This window comes from Danio rerio, chromosome 11 (genome assembly GCF_049306965.1).
Source record: "Danio rerio strain Tuebingen ecotype United States chromosome 11, GRCz12tu, whole genome shotgun sequence".
In the NCBI taxonomy this organism is placed as follows: domain Eukaryota; kingdom Metazoa; phylum Chordata; class Actinopteri; order Cypriniformes; family Danionidae; genus Danio; species Danio rerio.
The window spans coordinates 10,673,439-10,679,438 of record NC_133186.1 but is presented as its reverse complement, the minus strand read 5'-3'; the positions used below and the strand labels follow the sequence as shown (position 1 = coordinate 10,679,438).

The window sequence follows — 6,000 nt, the reverse complement described above, 5'->3', positions numbered from 1 at the left end:
CAATAATTGTCATGTAGAATGGCATTCAAACACTGAATAAAGCACATGAGGTGTACCTGAGGTGATCATTGTCAGTTTTCTGTTGTTCAGCTGCAAGAAGCTGTTTCTAATATATCAATTCAAGGTGTTGTTTAGAACGAAAACTTCTCTTAAAAAAAAATCCTTCTATTGCAGGCCATTGCTTTTATATAGAACACATTTTTAATTAGCCTTTAGTCTCGATCATTAGACTCGCTCCTGTGGATCCTCAAGCTTGTAACCTGCGCTTGTGTTTGTTTTGATCCAGGAATGCAATATCTTCAACCACTTGGTGTCAAACTTAAATACTGCACCTTTAATTTTGAAAATAACACACATTTCTTCATCTTTTTTGTTTAATGTTGGCAAACCAGTATATGGTGTATTTACATCACACAATGGGAAGAAACTCTGGTTGAAACAAAGCAAATAAAAACCAGAACAAATTTGTCTTTTCTTTTTCCCTAATCAGTTCTGTATCTCACAAATATATAAAAAGAATATTACACGCTTTAAGTTCTATCTGTGCAGTCTGGAATATATGAAATAATATTTCACCAGTGACAAATTTGGCAAAAATTTATAATTGTTTGATGGTTGAAATATAGCTGCTATATTCATTTATTACTTTTCGTCTTTATTAATCAGAGGTCGCCAACTTATTAAGCACATGTTTTTACGCAGCGGATGCCCTTCCAGCTGCAACCCATCACTGGGAAACCCATACACTCATTCACACACATACACTATGGACAGTTTATCTTACCCAATACACCTAAAGTGCATGTCTTTGGACTTGAAAAACTGGAGCACCCACAGGAAACCTACACAAAAACCGGGAAATCATGCACACTCCACACAGACTTGCCAACAAACCCAGCTGAGGCTCGAACCAGCGACCTTCTTGCTGTGAGGTGGTATATAAAACAATCAAACTATTAAGCTACTTTTAAAAACTTAATAAAATTAATATATGCTGTATATAATATATGTGCCCAAATTCATACACACAAGCTATACTATTGAACTACCTAGGGAGCTAGGTTGCTGATTGAGACACACCCTAAAGTCAACTACCACAGCAGACCTTAATTAGCTTCTTCAGGTGTGGTTGATTAGTTTTGGAGCTGATGCGTGCAAGAAAGTGGACCTTGTAAACCAGAGTTTTAAATCCTTCTAGATATACATATTAAGTTAACGTGTCAATTAGTTGAAATGATAGCTACAGCATTTACACCCAGTAAACACTTAAATGGAATACCAGTTTGAACCCCTAAATGTGTTAGAATCATTACCCAGAGCTTGTAGTCCAAAATGGCATAATGGTTTATCAGCTGCACATTCCTGGTGTGAATCTCCCATTCCAGCATATACCAAAGGTGCTCTACTGGACTGAGATCTGATTACCGTGGAGGCCATTTTGAGAAAAACGCTTTGAGATCATTTGAGCATTGTGAAATGGCATATTATCCTGCTGGAAGTGGGAGTCACGAGATGTGGTCACAAAAGGATGGACATTTAATAGCCACAATTCCCAGGTTGGCTTTGGAGTTTAAATTGTGCTCGTTTGATATTAAGGGGCCATAAGAAAGTGTGACAAGAAAATATCCCCCACACCATTAGACCAGACTCGGCAGCCTGAAACACTGATACAAGAGACGGTGGATCCATGTTGTTTTTTGCCAAATTCTGACCCAACCATCCAAATGCTGCAACAAAAACTGAGACTCATCAGACCAGGTAAGCTTTTTTTTTTAATCTTCTGCTGTATAGTTTTGACGAACATGTGTTGTAGCCTTGGTTTTGCTGTTCTTGCTATCAGGAATGACAGTGGTGTGCTTCAAGGTTTAACATGCTGCATGTTTAGAGATGCTTATTTGCATACCTCAGTTCTAGTTACTGTTTTGGCTTCTTAATATCAGCTTTTACCAGTGTGGCCATGCTCCTCTCAAAGTTTGGCATCAACAAGGTATTTTTATCCATCAAGCCGATGCTCCTGACTACCATATATTGCACCAACAATCAAGCCACATTCAAGATTACTTAAATGTTACTTTCTCTCCATTCTGTTGCTTATGTATAGTAAAGTAGTAAGGGTAAATCCTACAGCTATACAGTGGTATCCCTCCTTTTTTACAAATATAACTTAGGTAAAGGTGCTGTATATTTTTAACTCTTTTAAAGCATACAATTACCGTAATATGTTTGCAGTTATTTATCATGTGAATATGCCTTCTGTGTCAGAATGTCTTTTTATTTTGGTCTTTGTAACTTTGCCTATACTGCAAGTTTACCCAATTGTATTTTGGCATCCTGGGTTGCCTTGTTGGAGAAATCAGCATATTGATTTCATTTATGAAGGCTGCCTCAATGTACTGTATGTGGATACAGCCGAAATGCAATCTCTAGTAAACGGTTACAGACTCCAAAATAAGACAATTAGCAAATAATACATAAAAACTGCATACAAAATGTAAGTCTCAATTGGTAGACACGCTTGCTCCTGTTTGTATTATCAATTTAGAAACCGGCGTGTCAGTCAAGTTGTTGGAGAAAGGGCCGGGCAAAAACTCCCCCCAAAAACTCTACAATATTTTTAAGTTTGACTGCGACATACTAACTTTTAAAGTAAACAATAGTTTGTCCCGAGAAAAAATACTGTAGTACTGAATCCCAAAGGGTTGTGCTAGTTCATCAGTTCTTTTTATTATATACACTGAAGCCTAAAGCAGGCACTCTCAGAACTTATTGGGGGTGATGACGTGATTTTAAGTCTGTAGAAAAAAACAAGCCCCACATTCTGTTTATTACTCTGAGATCAACTCATTTGTTGAGTTGTGTGATAGTCATTTTTTTAAAAATTCTAAGAATATGAAGTATTGTTTTAGTACAAAAATTCAGAGCAGGTTTAAACTTTTATTCCAGTGTCAATCAGACTGCCGAACCCTGATCAGTGATGATGTCTATATACACCTATATATACTGAAATACTTGGACACCTGTACATGTGAGAGTTGCATACAATTTTTATTTTACTTGTAAGTCAAATGCAACCTATTGTGTATTAGTCCGCCCACACCAGAGACATAAATTGCAGTAATAATTAATAAAAAACATATATTTTTATTGATACATTTTCCAATAATGTAGCACGACTTGAGCAAAGAAATTGATGTTACATCGTTAGAGACTGCATAAGCCACACAAAAAAATATGTGATTTTACGGTTTATTTACGGCAGCTGGGGTATGAAAAAGTAAAATAACGGCTGTTAAATTACAGAAATTTACCTTAAAATAACGTATATTAAACTACAGAAATTTACCGGAAATTAAATTTAAGGAAACTTCTGTAATCAAATTTTCGCTATTTTACGTTAAATCTCTCTAGTTAAACACCTGTTATTTTACGTTTTTTTCCGACACCCCAGCTTCCGGAAATAAACCGTAAAATCATGATTTTTTTTTTTTTTTAACAGTGCAGGGGATAAATTTTATTATTTTTTTCTGAGGGTTGATCACTCTTTTTTGTAAGTTGAAGTTCTGTCTTTTTAGGGGAATTACCAACCTATGTCACACTTGTTCAACCGCGCAAAGCGGTTGCAAAAAAAGACCGGTTGCAATAGCAATCATGTTGTGATTTGCAGTACACCATACTGCTTACTGAGGACCTATTAAAAAATGCTTGACTCTTCAGTTCTTATTTTATATCATAAAAGTTCACGCTATGCTTGATCATAGTCATTACTTGTTTTTGATTACAATATATATGACTGCAGCAATAAAAAAATATGGTTAATTAAACTGCGGACACTTAATGCTTAGAATGAAAGGTAAAATTGTAAGTTCATATTCTGCCGTACTAGTGCAGTTCACTTTCAGAATGCAGTTGTTTTGCTTGTTGATGATTACCCAGGCCTTGTACAGTTCCGTCTTCTTTCCTTGTCTACATAGAACCTCTTATTTTAGCACTACAATGTTTTGAATCTGGTGATCATGGAACATTATTTCTTGCACATGACCATGCAGAAAAAAAAAAATGTAGGCATCCAAAGACTTGTTTAACTTCTCTTGTAGGAACACTTGGAGTTTCAATTCAGTTGTTTATGGACCTGTCAGACTAAAGCCGCTCACTTTAACAATAATTTTGCAGAATAACTGTGCTTATCACTTTGAGTCAAGCTGTTATAAAACTCTAAAGCATTATGTAAATAATAATATATAATATGTAATCAATGTAGCAAATCTCTGAAACAACAAACTAAACTATAGTTCGATGTCATTCCTTTGCTTTACATGCGTGCTCCCGTTTTTTTCCGCAACCTCAATGTACGCGCATCCTGAATGTTTACAAACCGGTATATTGTCTATACCATAGTCTGGTAGTTTTTCTGGTAGTGCATTTACTTTGGCTTTTTCGGTGTTGATCATTGTGATCTCTCAATTGCAACAGAGAAATAGCCAACCGGGAAATAGACTGATGGCATTTCATGCTGTTCAGCCTTATAATTTTTAAATGTGAGCAAAATCACCTGTTTTGTCATACCTTTAGACATTTATGCCAGAGAATCATTCAAATACAAGCTCTAAAGCAGGGTTTTTCAAAGTCTAAGACAGTGGGCCTCCCTTTTGACACAACTTATCCATTGGCGCACCCCCTCGCACACACACACACACACACACACACACACACACACACACACACACACACACACACACACACACACACACACACACACACACACACACACACATATAAAGACACAGACAGATGTCAGACTGTTAACTCACTTTTATCATCATTTGCATGAAAGTGCAATTATTAGTAATAACAAGTATTTTAATATAACGTTTTTAAAACTAGGATGATGGTTCAATATGAATAGAACAGATCCAAGAACTGTCCATCCCAGTCAAAACAGTGGAAGTTTAGCGGGTCTCATTCTGTCATTAGCCAAAATATCTTGACAAACCACACATAAAGGTCGTGGTTCATCAGCTGGTCCTGTCCACGTAAATCCTAAACTCAAATACTGATCATCATATCGTCGTCTTTTGGGTTTAAGCCCTGAACTAGAAGGCTTTGAATCGGGGGGTCTCAGAAACCGATCCATTGTATTAGCAGGCATATACCTGTATTGGCAGGCTTGCCAAACAGAAGCGAATTCACAGCTATGGCCTTCTGGGTAAAATAGGTTTTCTTATTTTTAACGTATTATTTTTTTTAGCTTTGTTTAATTAAATCGTTTAAAAATAATAAAAAAATACATATATTAATTAAACTTAATAGTTATATTTTTATTATATAATATTTTTTCCCGCGCCTCCCCTGACATGCTCTGGCGCCCCCCAGGGGGAGGCGCGCCTCACAATTTGAAAACCCCTGCTCTAAAGTGACGTGTGTGTGTGTATGTGTGTGTGTGTGTGTGTGTGTGTGTGTGTGTGTGTGTGTGTGTGTAAAGTAGCAACGGTTTCTGCTGTTCTGACGTCAGCTGCAGATGTGAATAAATGGCGGAAGAAAGTAATTCCTCTTACAAAAGAATTTTCATAATCTCTGTGTTAGATTTTCGAATTTATACACTATTATGTCGTCTAACTGTTATATAAACGCAATATCACACTCATAGCAGTGTGATAAGGCTGTATATCTTCACTGGTGTGACACTAACAACACACGCCTCCCACCAGTGCCGATATACAGCCATATCGCACTGCTACTCGTGTGATAATGCTCATCATATATATCTGCAGTAAAGACTTCGAGTAAGGACAGTGCTCTGTTTCATCTTGGATGAAATCACCCAATTGCAACCTTTTTCCAAAGCAGTTGTCCCTCCAGAGGTTGTGCCCTTGAGCAATTACACTGTGATGAGCTCTGCGACTGTGCCAGAAATGTCTTTCCTCTGCCCCCTCGATTTAGTATTTAAACATCATCAGCTGTGGGATGGGCCTCATCTCTGGCCGTTGCCCTCTCCTTCCTCCC

General features: G+C 37.1%; 1 protein-coding gene across 10 annotated transcripts in view; it reads left to right on the top strand.

Moving 5' to 3' along the window:
* Positions 1-1,135: 1,135 nt before the first annotated feature.
* Positions 1,136-6,000, top strand: part of nlgn1 (neuroligin 1) — a 771,338-nt gene continuing 766,473 nt past the window's right edge. For 7 of the 10 annotated variants that reach the window (XM_068224073.2, XM_073915310.1, XM_073915307.1 and 4 more), the window contains exons 1-2: positions 1,136-1,556; positions 1,642-1,758. The gene's annotated coding sequence lies outside the window, so the exon portion shown is untranslated. Of the gene's footprint in view, positions 1,759-6,000 lie in introns of all 10 variants that reach the window. The other 3 variants (XM_073915315.1, XM_073915324.1, XM_073915303.1) reach the window with 1 other exon arrangement.